This window comes from Rattus norvegicus, chromosome 10, assembly GCF_036323735.1.
Source record: "Rattus norvegicus strain BN/NHsdMcwi chromosome 10, GRCr8, whole genome shotgun sequence".
Taxonomy (NCBI): Eukaryota; Metazoa; Chordata; class Mammalia; order Rodentia; family Muridae; genus Rattus; species Rattus norvegicus.
In genome coordinates, this window is record NC_086028.1 from 46415302 (window position 1) to 46421159 (window position 5858).

General features: G+C 45.9%; 1 pseudogene; it reads right to left on the minus strand.

Moving 5' to 3' along the window:
* Positions 1-278: 278 nt before the first annotated feature.
* On the minus strand, positions 279-2058 carry Rras2-ps1 (RAS related 2, pseudogene 1; annotated as a pseudogene).
* Positions 2059-5858: the final 3800 nt, after the last annotated feature.

The following is a 5858-nucleotide window of genomic DNA, read 5'->3' on the forward strand; positions in this document are numbered from 1 at the left end:
TAACCCCCAGACCAGGGGGCTAAAGTCCTTCTGCCATAAGGCCAGCTGTTGACTCAGCTCCATTCCTCAGTGTAGGCTTACACTTTTCAAAACCTACTTTTTTTTGTGATGACAGATCAACTTTAATTCTAGCACCTGAAGCTATACAAGGGTCCACTTTATAAACTTCATGGGGCTGTTGTACACATTCAGTAAAGTGAGCACTGTGCAATACCACTGAGAGTCTCAAGACCAGGAAAACACTTTGAATTGCTTAAACACAATCCACAGAGTAATTGTCAAATAGAGGTTTTACATGTAATACTTGCTATAACAGTCAACATCTAGCGGGGACATTGAACATGATTTCACAGTCTCGTCCTGTTGCGTTCTGTTGGGAAGGGTTTCTGATCACTGGCCACCAGTGGATGGAACAAGGACCAAGCCAGCAAGCAAAAGCCATGGTCACCGTGGCTTCCACATTCTCTTTGTCAGATAGCAGTGAACAATGAGACTTAAATACTCATCTTTACATATACACAAGGTGCGCTGTGAAAGCATATTCGCTTACAAACATATAAAAATACTTATTAACTAGTTTGATAAGAAAATAACATATAAAAGTATATAGCAAAAATATTAATCATCTCTGACTTTGGGAAGATCAATTCCATATTTTATATTACATCAAACAAAAATAGCTTTAGCTTGTGTGGGTTTTCTTTTTTAATCCCTTACCCAGGAATATTTGAAAAGGAAGACAGACAAGAACCATTCACTCTTACCCTTACCACAGCTGTGAAAAGAAATCAAGTTCATCAAACCATCTAAGTGCAGAACCAGTCCAAACACTTGGCCACAGAGAATACTGTCATCTTGGAGGAGGCAGAATAACAATAGCTCAATCAGCAGTTTTTAATCCATAAATACAGCAGGCATTTTGGTATTCTGGCCACTGGAAAAACAAAAGCATCAGGAAAGTTCTGAGATGTCTCACTTCTGTAGATTCCATTCAGTGTATTTAAGGTTAATGAAAGTTGACATCCAAAGTTTTAAAGATAGGCAAAAATTCACGTTTAAAAAAAAAACACCTTCCCTATATTTCTATTTAGAGTAACCGTAGGCAACATGATTCCAGAAGTTAAAAATTACTTCACAATCTATGACTTCAGCTTAGCAAACAGCTCGGGCTCCAAACCTGGTTCACCTCTACTAAAAGCCCTTACAGACTGCATCGTGTGTGTAGACATGTGTTCTAAAGGAGTCTGAAGCAGCCTTAGTGTTTCCTATACACAAGTCTGGGAAAGACCGTTACATTAGCTTCACATAAAGGATTAGCCAGCTTCTTGGTGGAAGGCTAACACGGTGATCATCGGTCTAAGGCTACAAAGGTACCGGATGATGTAACCGGTAGCAGAGATGAGGGCTTCCCTGGCAGTTGTTAGCTAAACCACAAGGGACTCTTAGAAAATGACACAATGGCAGCCTTTCTTGTCTTTTTCTTTCCGGGTTGGTTCTGGTGAAGGAGGACATTCTTGTTCTTGAAATTTCCTGATAACTCGGGCGAGTTCGTGGAAAGCTTGATCTACATTCATCCTGATCTTTGCCGACGCCTCCATATACGTGACCTTGAGCTGCCGCACTAACTGCTGCCCTTCTTCCTGCGTTACCTGTCTCTGATGGTCCAGGTCTGCTTTATTGCCAATTAAAATCATGGGAAACTCATCACGGTCCTTTACTCTGAGAATCTGTCTTTGAAACTTATAGATTTCTTCAAAACTGCCTCTATCTGTAACTGAGAAGATCAACAGGAAGCCCTCGCCTGTCCTCATGTACTGCTCTCTCATGGTTCCAAACTCCTCTTGTCCGGCTGTATCCAAAATGTCCAGCCGGGCCGCTCGGTCATTGATCACACACTGTTTTGTGTATGAATCTTCAATGGTTGCATCATAGTCGGTCACAAAATAGGACTGGATGAACTGGATGGTGAGCACCGACTTGCCCACGCCGCCACTGCCGACCACCACGAGCCGGTACTTCTCCCGGGCCGGAGCCGTCGCGCCAGCCCGCTGCAGCCATCGGGACGCCCGGAGCCCAGCCCGGCCGCCGCGCGCCCTAGGCCGGGCTCCAGGGACGAGTGCGGTCAGCTGGTTACAGGCAGTAGAGCTCGCAGGGCCCGCGAGTGGGCTAGAGGGCTGCAGAGCGCTGTCCCGGGGACTGGTTGGGAGTTGCCCAAGACACAGGAGAGCCGAGAAGGCTCCAGGGCAGAGGACACAGCGGCCAGGGTGTGCGATCCTCTTCGCAGCTCTGCAGCTCAGCGGAACGCAGCATCAAAACCTACTTTTAATAAGGGTCCTTAGATGCTTTAAGTTCCCTTCTACCTCACCACCCCCCAGAGGTAGTGGGAAGGAACGGTTACTAGAGTAAAGGAGGATGTGGACCCGTTTAGAAATAATTCTTTGGAGCAAATCCAATCTGCATTGTCAGGATATCAACAGTTCAGTTCACACGGATCAACACCATTCATGAATCAGCAATGGCAGGTTGATCCAGAAGAAACCTCAAGGCTTTGCTGTAGGCTATTTAAAAGTAGTTCCTTGGGGGCAATTCCAGTCTCCATTTGTCAGGACACCAGCAGTCCACTTCAGTAGTGTCAGGATAGTAAACATGAATCAGCAGTGGTAGCATGATCCAGCAGAAACAGCCAGGCTTCCACCAAATTGGCATGAGTCAGCAGAAGGGACCAGGACCAGCAGGGATGCCAGGAGAAATTCTCTACTATGCCTTTCTCCATGAAGAGGATATCAGCGAAGATGAAGATCAACGAAGGAATGCAAAACTAGCCATGCAAGCTCCCTTTCACTGTCTGTTGAGTACTATTTATATTTATACTCCCTCCAAACACCAGGTGTCTTTCCATCGGTCTTGCCTCAGCAAAACACCACGTGAGTCTGTATTAGGTGACATATCCAGAAACTTCCACTTCACTCTGCCAGTTGGCTGAGTCTGAGGAAGTGCCATGTTTTTTTACTTCCATAAACAAGGTTGGTAGCCCAAACTGCACAGGACCTGCTTGATCACACACAGGCAGGTGGGACAAGTCGCCCCTGGTTGGATGAAGGTTCGAAGTATGTAGCCTTGTGGGTTTTACCTTTATAAGCACTGACTAACGTAATTTGGAGCCATACTCTGTGAATCCCAGCTGTGGACCTGGCCAGTGTCCATTGTCCTGGCAAGTTATTTAATAAAACTTGCTTCAAATTTAGCTCAAAAGTCGTGGTAGTGATTTTATTCTCACTTGGTGGGATTAACAGATAAAATCATAAATGCTGGCCTGGGAGCCAGAAGACAATGACTTGTGACGACAATAATCACAATGGCAATGGCACCTCCTTCCCTTCCTCTTGGAGGGCAGTAGTTGTTAGACTTACTATATTGTGGTTATTTTGTTGCCTTTGAGACACACTGTTCTGTATCCAGGATGGCTTCAAACTCACTTTGTAGCCAAGGAGGACCTTGAGCTTCAGATCCTCCCCTATCTCCCAGAGGTTACAGTCGTGGGGATGTACCACCAGGGCTTGTTTATGCAGTGCTGGGTACTGAACCTAGCTAGGGCTTTTGATTCTATGTAAGCACTCCACCAACTGAGATTTATTATTTAGTGCACAGGTTGGAGACCATCTCTGGTGAAGGGAAAGAAACTGCACTATGCAGGTCTCCTGTGTACAAACCCACCCCCACCCCGGAGCATTTTTGGAATGTTATGCAAAACCAAGAGAGAGGTGCGAGTGACAGGCAACTTCAGGATGGATGTGGCACGATGGGAGTGGTGTGACGCCTCTTTATCTCTTGTTTTGTGTATCTCTTCATCTCCTCTGGAACTGTCATTGAATTCTGCTGTCCACTCCTTCACTGCTCCAGTGGATCCAGGACCCAACCCTCCTTACTGTCTAGCTTCTCCTTTTCTTAGCCCCTCTTACTCATTCTTCCTAATCCCGGACTGAGACTGGCTAAATAATGCGTTGTTCTGAGCCTTCCATGTGTCCCATTGCTCTGCCTGTCATCAGTGGTCACAGGTTACCTGTGGATTAAAGAGCAGAGATAGAGGGTTGAGGTGGAGGTCGATGGACAAAATAAGAAGGCAAAGGGCTGCTTTTCCAGGTGGAGTCAGTCCTGCCCAGGGGAATGCTGCACAGGGACAGTAAACAGTGGATTCCCAGCAGGAAGCAGCTAGGACCACAGGGCAGCAGCCCCTCCCACACCATACAGGGTGTTGCCCGGACCCACGCTATGCTTCCACTTGTTCCAGGTCTGCGTGCAGGCCACTACTAACCTCTCTGAGAAATAGGACTTACTATAGTTGTGCTCACAAACAAGTGCAAGAGACCCGGAGCTTTAGGTAGTCTTAACTCCATGAACGAGCGGCTTGTCTAGATCCAGGCAGAAGCCAGCAGAGCAGCATCAGGCTGGGTGACGAAGTAAAGTGTGTGGGTTTCTTAACACCATGGAACAGTAGCATGCTGCTCCCGCTATGACCAGCAGGGGGCAGACAGAGGCCAATTTTAGTGGGGAAAGTGATCGTAAAGGGCCTGTGTTTGGACACAGTCCTCCTTATTAGAAGATTTTGAAGAAATGTGGTGTGCACTAGCTCCAAAAGGAAACCGGCAGCCGAGCTCATGGCCAATAGCGTATGGAAATGTCCTCTCGCTAGGCAGCCTTGTTCACAAATCATGCATACATCATTTGGTTGTTTTTTAATTATATAAGATAATGGGGCCTTGTTGGGGGCATCGTTTTGTTTCACAAACTACACATCACTCTAGATTTCAACTCCCTAGCCATAAGGCTGTCTCTTGGGCTCTGCCTTCTGGCTCCGGCATCTGGAAGCCACCATCCTGAGTTTTCAATATCCTGATCAGAGATACCTGCCCAGCTTCAGGCTGGTCAACCCCTGAGCTTCTTTTTCTAGAGGATGATTGGGACGCCGTGTGGATGTGTACCTAGCGCTTCCTGTTTTATGAGGACGTCATGACACTCCCCTGAATTGTTATGGAAAATCTGATTTGGTCATGTCTGTAAGATGCACTAGTGGAAACAGTCTCTTGATTAACAGCTTTTGAAACTCAATGACAAACTGTACTGATTCTTATCCAGCAGCAAAAACTCACTCGCATGGAGAGTAAAAATATTTTTATTGGAGGTTTTCTGTCCCGTTCTTTTCCATCTAGTCCCCAATTAAGAGACACCGAAATCTGGTATTTTTAATAACAAGCTATAACCCTAAACTGGATAGGTTCTGAGCTACTCTAACTTACATCCCAGCCAAGGCCCCATGTTAACTGCTTGCCTTGCTCTGTGTTCTCAGGGCGAGCTTCTCTTGGCCATGTGCTTATGATCCATCCTGCCTCATGGAGACCTTCTTCCCTACCCTCTCTCCTTCTCCTATCTTGTGGTCTCTCTCAAGACCTGTCACTTGATCCTAAGTTCTGCCTTCCTGTCCTCTCTGCCCAGTCATAGGGTCCAGCCTTTTATTAAGCAATCAAGGATTATGGGAGGGCATTTTTTACAGCACAGTGGTTAACACTGTGTCCCAAGATGAGGTTGTGGCCTGGACAGGACCACTGAACTCAGCTTCTGAATACACAGCACACGAGACTTCACCCTAAAAAGTGTCATTTACTATTTTTTTGTTTACTCTTACTACAATTTTCCCAATGATAAATTGCTCTGACATGCATTTTTTTCTTATTGCTAATAAAACTTATCTGTGTTTACGTGTTGATAGCTTGCTGGTTTCCTTTTGTGAGTAGTTCCTCCTTCGCTTATTTTAGTACCTTGAACTTTCCACATCCTTACAACTCGTACTGAATAATATAATT